The sequence below is a fragment of the Mustela erminea genome, chromosome 2 (genome assembly GCF_009829155.1).
Source record: "Mustela erminea isolate mMusErm1 chromosome 2, mMusErm1.Pri, whole genome shotgun sequence".
Taxonomy (NCBI): Eukaryota; Metazoa; Chordata; class Mammalia; order Carnivora; family Mustelidae; genus Mustela; species Mustela erminea.
This window is the reverse complement of record NC_045615.1, coordinates 22,393,906-22,402,533: the sequence shown is the minus strand read 5'-3', so window position 1 is coordinate 22,402,533 and position 8,628 is coordinate 22,393,906. Positions and strand designations below refer to the sequence as shown.

The 8,628-nt window shown below is 35.7% G+C and overlaps 1 pseudogene; it reads right to left on the bottom strand.

Annotated features, from left to right (window-relative positions):
• Positions 1 to 6,275: 6,275 nt before the first annotated feature.
• Positions 6,276 to 7,247, bottom strand: LOC116582995 (annotated as a pseudogene).
• Positions 7,248 to 8,628: the final 1,381 nt, after the last annotated feature.

The window sequence follows — 8,628 nt, the reverse complement described above, 5'->3', positions numbered from 1 at the left end:
CACTAGATGTAAAGACAACGACTGTTGAATCAGATCTGACATATAATTACATTACCATCACCGAAAAATTATTCATGGCATATTTAAGAAAGTAGGAAGAGTTTTGTACTGTTTAATAAAAATTAAAATAATTTTAAATAATACTGCCTGTTTCATCTTCACATTAATTCCCTCTTTAATTTCCAGTTTTATGTATGACTTTAATGCATATAATATTTATGTACTGAGGGTATATACATTATTTACATAAAATAATATTATTATATGTAGACATGTAAAAAATTTTATTAATGGACTGCACAATGAAAAAGTGTGGGGATCACTTTTCTGAACTAACAAAGCACTGCTCATACATCTTTTGTAGAAAACAATGATGCTTTCTTCCTTTTAGTAAAGCAATTTATAGGTAGGCATTTTTTGGCTTCCCATTTCTTCTAAACTATCATCTCCTGGTGGACAAGGATATCTTATCTTATTCACATTTAATTGTCCACACTGATTAATGTGTTTATTGAGCACATTAAAGCTTGATTGTTCAGTAAGTGTGTAGAAGAAGGACAGATGGAAGTTTAGATGAGTAAATGGGAAGGTGAATATAATGTGGTTTAAAGTGCTCTTTAAACTTGTGCCTAGTTGGATTAGGAAGAAGTTCACTTAAGAAATCACTCCTAGGGCAAGAAGGGATAAAGTGTGTCTTGGGTGGGGCTGTAAGAACCAACTTAGCACTCCAGAGTTCCCTGATAATAATGCTGTTCACATTTCAGGAAGGAAAAGAGTCCAAATTAGTAGTGGAAACAGCTTCTCTCTTTGAAGAGAACCAGGGCTCCTGACACATTCTCCATTGCCCAATAGAAAAGTGCCTGGCTGGTCTCATCATCAACAGAAGTTTTCTTCTGACACATATTCCCTAAATCTGCCCATCCCTGCTATATACACTATAACCCAGGGCCTGGTTTGTTACCTAAAATGAACTGACTCCCCAGGAAATGTATTTTTACTGCTCTTTTTAGCTGAGTATCACAGCTCTGTTTACAGTATAAATGTTCATGACAGCAAACAGATTAAAAAAATCATACACAACCACTGATGATAAAACATTTTAATCATGAAAATCCTTCACAAGGCTAGCACTGTAATTATCAAGGGTTTAGTGTCTCCTCCATTTAAGGAGACACAGCCAAGCAATAATACATGATAACGCCCTTTGACACCAATAAACCTGAAAAGGAAGAATAGGAATGAATCTGAACCAAAAGAGTTTTCTAGGGAGAAGAAGTGTCTGAATCTGATAAGAAAACTACAGCACATACTGCATTCAAAGAAAGGGCTGAGGTAATAGGATAAACTGCTGTGAATAAAGAAAATGCAACAAAAGTGTCCATAAAGAGAGAGAGAGATAAAAGGAAGGCACACTCTCAGTGTTGTGTGAGTGCTATTTTGGGGTACAGATGTTTTACTGTACTTCAGAACACTGCAGAGTTTCAAATACCTTAGTCATTTTGTTTCTGACAATTCTTACCTAAACACAGAGCTCATGGAGTCCAGACATCACAAAGACTAGAGCCAGGTTCAACCTTGAAGTAGCCTCCATTTACTCTGACACAAAATGAGCAGAAGAGCAAAGTGGTCAAGTCAGCCAAGAGAGACACCCTGGCCACCAACCCACTCCTCAGCATCACCACATCTCACGGTTTGTAGAAGATAAAATAAGCTACCAAATTACAAAGTCTCAGGGAGTGTTGTAACTCCAACTGTAGTTGAAGTATAAGTCAACTAGATGTTGAGAATTGAATTGCTGCATGACTGAGGAGAGAAGGAGGGGAATTTGGGGAAGACCAGGAACTCTTGGAATGAGAATGTAGATTTGTTGCCAGTTCACCAAAGCCCAGCTAGAAGCTTAACTAGCTTACTCCAGGAGGTTCAGAGCTCCCTGTATGCCTTTAAACAAAGTCAACACTAGAACTCTTTCATGGAGGAAGGGAAAACATATAGTGTGGGGAAGCAGCTAAAAAACCCCATATTAGTTCTAAAAGACAGGTATTAAAGTGAAGGTAAAAAACAAACAAAACAAACTAGACTTGTGATACAAATATTTGGGCAAAAAGTTTAGCAATTTCTTACAAATTTATATATATATATATATATATATATATATATATATATATACATATATACATATCATGCCACAATAATTTCATTCTTGAATATCCAAGAGAAATGAAAATATACATTCACACAAAGACTTGTATGAGAATGTTCATAGAAGCTTTATTCATAATAACAAAAACTGGAAAATCCCAAAGTGCATCAATATGAAAGTGGATAAACAAATTATAAAATATATACATATAATATGTTTCTAAAAAAATATGAAGTACTGATACACACAGCACATATGACTCTCACAGACATTATGTTGAATAAAAGAGGCCCAACACAAAAGAATACATACTGTATTATTCATTCTGTGAATATGTAAAACAGGCAAAACTAATATATAATGAAAAAAATTAGAACTGCAGTTTCTCAAGGGAGAGAGAGACAGAATTGATTAGGAAGGGAATCTTTTCTGGGATGATGGAAATGTTCAGTATCTTTTAAAGGGTGTGGCTTACACAAATATGCATTTCTCAAAATTCATTGAATTATATAGTTAATATTTCTTGGCAATAGTAAATAAATCCTGAAGTCTAGTTACTGGGTTTGTTTTGTTTTATCCCAGTGGCTTGGGTTAACAATTCTCCTTTTTCTTTTTTTTTAAGATTTTATTTATTTATTTGAAACAGAAAGAGGGAGAGCACAAAGGGAGAGTGAGAAGCAGGCTCCCCACTGAGGAGGGAGCCCAATGTGGGTCTCAATTCCAGGATCCTGAGATCATGACCTGAGCTGAAGGCAGACATTTAACCAACTGAACCACCCAGGCACCCCAGGTTAGCAATTCTTTTTTTTTTTTTTAATTAACATATAGTATATAATGTATTATTAGTCCCAGGGGTATAAGTCTGTGAATCACCAGGTTTACATGCTTCACAGCACTCACCACACCACATACCCTCGCCAATGTCCATAATCCCACCACCCTCTCCCTACCCCCCTAACCCCAGCAACCCTCAGTTTGTTTTGTGAGATTAAGAGTTTCTTATGGTTTGTCTCCCTCCCAATCCCATCTTGTTTAATTTTTGCCTTCCCTACCCCCCAAACTCCCAATGTTGTCTCTCAAATTCTTCATATCAGGGAGATTATATGATAATTGTCTTTCTCTGATTGACTTATTTTGCTAAGCATAATACCCTCTAGTTCCATCCACACCATTGCAAAAGGCAAGATTTCATTTCTTTTTATGGCTGCATTATATATATATATATATATATATCCCACATCTTCTTAAACTGAATTCTATATATTCTAATCTTGAGCAAATGAGCAAATATATTAAGGATAATGAGGTTCAAGTTCAACATTGTTGTTGAAGAAAGTTACAAATGTGAAAAAGAGAAAATTATAGTGTGTAAAATGTTGTTGGATTGGAATAGGAGTCATCAGTATTAACTCAGTCTTTAATAGATGAATGGATAATGATGATGATGATAAATACATGGATAGGTATATGATGGATGATAGGTAGATAGATAATAGATAGATAGTTTTCAGCTCTGTCCACTTAAAGAGAACTAGGACCGATGAGACCCACAGCAATGAGTGTATCTAGAACTTATAACTGGCTTCTAATTAATAGCAACATCTGCACTTAAAAGGGCCAGGGCTTTGAAAGGGCTGATTAGAGCTGGAGCAAGGAAAGTATAAAATGATTCTAGAACATCTTATACATAAATCCAGAAAGTGGTCATAGAATGATGGGAATGTATTAATAGGACACCACATTTTAATTTCTACTTCTACTTTCATCCTATCAAAGACAAGCCAAATAACCTACAAAGTCATGGTTTTTTTTTTTTTTTAAACTCATCAGATAGCTTATGATGAAATAAACCAAAGTGAAGTAAAATCTAGAATGTGACAAGCCCCTTGTAAAAAAAAAATAATAATGTCCTATAACTTCTACTATCTTTTGTAGGAAAATGGGAACAAGAAGAAGCCACTATTAATAGGTTTCAGGATAAACTCACTGAACTTTGTAAGAATTTGAAAGATTAAATGACAGTTGATGTGATGTTCAGAATTCTAACGAGTGCTATGCACAAAGAGAACCTACACATAGTTTACTCATCAGACCTTTCCGACCAGCCCTCACTAAATGCTCATGCAAAATATTCTGAGAGAAGAGAGTTGAGATAGAACCCCTAAGACACAGGCACTTGATGAATGCTGAGAGTAGGGGAGGAGAACTGAGAAAGACTCTGCAAGGCAACTGCAGACTCTCGTTACATACTTCTCAGAGGTTTTCCACAACTGGAGGAAGAACAGGAGAGCAAAGAGAGAGACCGTTGAGGATCAGGTGCCCAGAACCTGAGCCTCTTTGAGTTCGTATGTTCTGTCTGTCAGACATACCATGCTAAATCCCTTACAGGTACTCTGCTGCAATTCTCTGCAGTCCAAAGACAAGGGGAAGACAGGAGAGCAGAAAGAAGTCTCCTCAAAGACAGAAAGCAAGAGGGCAAAACATGATGGCAAAGGGAACCCCTTCACAATGTAAAAAGCTGGAAGCCAGTTTATAAAGGAGAACGAGAGTTCAGTTTGTTTAGAAAGCTGAAGTTTGTTTGTACAAAGAGGGCTTGCTCTGCCAAAGGTAAAGAACTGACTCACCCCTGAATCATTAACCTAATGGTATTCTAAATCTAATTAAAACAGCAGTAAATTCCACTCTCAGCTCAACTGAGTTTAGATGGACTTCTGACAGAAAAAAGGGTGTTTCCTTTCCTGAACAAATATATTTACTTCAGTCTCTACTGTGTCTTGTTTGCTTGTTTGTTTGGTCTGGGGTTTCTTGTTGTTTCAGTACACACAATATCTACACAATATCTACAAAGCACATGAAGAAAAAAAAATTAAAGGAGATACAAAACAAAATTGTCCAGAGATTAAAATGATAAGACAGGGACTTTAAAATAACTTTGCTAAAAGAATATATTGGGAAAAGTATGTAAGGTAAGTAAACAGATGGGTAATTTTAGCATATACATATACACTTTTACAAAGGAAGAACCAAATGAAATTGCTAGAAATGAAATATGTAATATCTGAAATGAAAAGCTCATACATTGTATTATCAACAGACCAGAAACATCAATGAAAAGACTAACTAAACTTGAGAACAGATCAATAGAAATCGTCTAAATATTAGCAGAAAAAAAGTGAAACAATGGAATAGCAATATCTAATAGGCTAAATTATATGTGATTAGAATCCTATAATATGAATGAAAATGTTATTAATTATAAAAGGAAAATATTAACTTATAGCAAAGAAAGTTAGAAGCTTAATGAAATGATCAGAGTTGGCATTATTAATACAGGGATAAACCAATATCATGTGCCAAGTGAAATGTTACACTGAGGACACAATACAACTTCAATGATACAACTATCTCCAAAAAAATGCATAATCTGAATCTAATTATAAGGAAACATTGCACAAACTGAAGTTGCAAAACATTCTACAACACAAGTCAGCTGTACTCTTCAAAAATATTAAGATCAAAGAAGGTGAAGGAAGGCTGAGGAGCCAATCCATATTTAAAGAGACATTTCAACTAATGCAGTAAGTGGTTCTGGTTTGGATTCTGAACAAGGAAAAATATCTATAAAGGACATTACTGATTTAGTTAACTGAAATTCAGTATGAACTATGTATTAGATTATAATATATATCAATGTTAAATTTTCTGGTTTTGTTACTTGGATTATGATTGTGTTAAAAAATGCCTGTGTTTTTAGGAAATATGCAATAAACTAAGAACAGTGTTTTAAATTTACTCTCAAATGGTACTCTGTCCATAAGTATATATATTATATGACACATACATATATGCCCATGCAGAGAATAACTAAGCAAATGAAGCCAAATGTAAATAACTGGTGAATCTGGGAAGAGCATCATTGGAGATCCTTTTCATATGCTCTAAATTATATCAAAATGCAAATTTACCCCCAAAGAACATCCTTAAAACAAAATGATACTGCCAGAGTATATTATGTTCCTTGAGAAGTAGTTATAGAACAGGCAGTGGGATGTTGTGATCAGGCAAGCAACCTAACATTTTACTGGGGATCAAGGATAATATGTCAGGTTGTTTTTTTTTTCCCCCAGTTGTATAATTAAAGGCTATATTCTTTATTCAGAATGAATGATTCTTCTCTTACATAGTAGCTAATCAAAAGGAATAATGTACACATATTATTAACGATAAATGAAAAGAGAAAACCTGTGCAAAATGCTGCAGACAATACATCTCTAATATACTGTGAAGGCTGGTACCAGGACAACACTACTTCCGAAGACTGCCAGCAAAATGGTGAGTGTATGAAAGCAAAGAAAAATATTGTGTTTATAGGGTGCAGAAAGTATCCCAGAATCTGACAGAACCCATGCATCTCTGCACCCAGAATACTTAGAGAATAATTTAACCATGACAATAGGGACTACAGAAAATGATATATTGTGTATAAACCTGGCCTCTCTAATTGCCTCCTTATGTTCCTGAACACCTTGACTTCGTTCATGTTTGACTGACACTATTTCACATATTCTCCATGATTTGCTGTCAATATATACATATCATTATGTGATCAAGTCATAGTCCTCACTGGACTATCATGAGCCTGTAATATTGTTTCAAAATTGAAGTTGGGTCCATTCCACAAGGTGAATTCTCCACTAGAAGCTCCAGTGACCAACCGTCTTCCTTCTCGAGTCTACCTAACAACAAATACCAGACACTTTATTTGTTGATGTTTGAACAAATTTTGTTGTTAGTGCATTCATAGGATTATTCAACATCCCTATATATGGGACTATATCATTGTAATAACCTGCAGCAGGCTGAATTGCCCACATACCTCTCTGATCTCTTTGCCATATTCTATTCTCCAAGTACTTAATTACAGATGGATTATAGTCTATGGTTTTCAGTTTACTTCTTTACTCATCCATTTTGCATCAAAGATAAGCTGTTGTATTCCTTACTGCTGTGCAAAATCAGGTCGCTTAAACAATAGTTGTGGAGGCACTTGGTGTTGGAAACTTGGCATATGGAAAAAACAGGGAAGAGAACCAATTTCGGTAGCCATGGTGATATATTCATTCTAGGATACCTCCAGCACTGAGCAGAGTTGGTAATGAATGGTGAGTGAAGGGTTTGTCTTCATAGGAATGTCTCTCCTGCCTGCCCTGCCCTCTTCCCTGCATCCCTCTCAATCCCTCTTCTCCAAAAGAGCTCTTATCATCTTCCCCTCAATGTGTCAGTTTTGTGTAGATTCTGAAATTACTCAAGCTTAGTACCATGGGACTTTAAGACAGCAGCCTTGGCACTACCCTAGCCTACCCCCTTCACCTTTTATAGACAAGAAAACTAAAGTTAGATGTAGAGCCCGAGCTTCACTGAAGAAGACACAGCCTTCTGATTCTCAGACTTCATTTTTAAATTCATTCTTTATTCATGCATTATGCTTCTTTCTTGAGAATTTTAAGGCTTTCCTAGCAGCCTTGCCACAGTTTTTTGGGTTTTGTTTTTTTTTTTTGTCTTTAAGTCACTCACATCTTTTGCCCTTAATCTGAGCAATCACAATTTGCCATACCTGAAGTATGTATTTCCTTAATATCATGGTATTTCTTATAAAGGGAGGTCCATGTTTCATGAGGATTTCCAAGGAATAGAAGGGCTTAACTGACTCCTGGGGGCAGCATAACTCTTTATCACCTTTCCTTCGTCTCCAGTTACCTCTTCCAAAGTGGAGATCCATCTTAATTACTGTCCCTCCTATTTTTATTGACTGGCTGTTGAGATTTATTGAACACTCAATGTGTACTCATCACTACCCTATCACATTGATAATGACTTATTATAGTAGTCCTCCCTTTTCCCTGGGGAATATGTTCCAAGACCCCCAGTAAATGTCTGATATGGAGGAGTACAAAACCCTACATATACTATGTTTTTCCTACACATGCATACCTATGATAAAGCTTAAATTATAAATTAGGCACAGTAAGAAATTAACAACAATAATAAAATGCAACGATTATAACAATATACTGTAATAGAAGTTATGTGAATGTGGCCTTTCTCTCTCAAAATATCTTATTGTACTACACTCATCTTCCTGTAATGATGTGAGATGATAAAAATGACTATGTAATGAGACAAAGTAAGATAAATGAGGCAGGCATAGTGACATAGCATTAAGCTACTACTGACCCTCTGATACTATGTCTGAAGGAGGATCATCTGCTTCTGAAACACAATTTACTCCAAGTAACTGAAACTGTAGAAAGTGAAACAGCAGATGAGGTGGGACTACCGTACTCCCGGTTTAGTTATTCTCTGATTATGCACTCTTGAACTAAATAAGGTTGTGGTATATGTATGGAGAGGAGTAGGGAAAGTTAACACTTCCTTTTCCAAGAAAGGCATTCAGTAATATGTAACTTATAGGAATCTTCTGATGGATG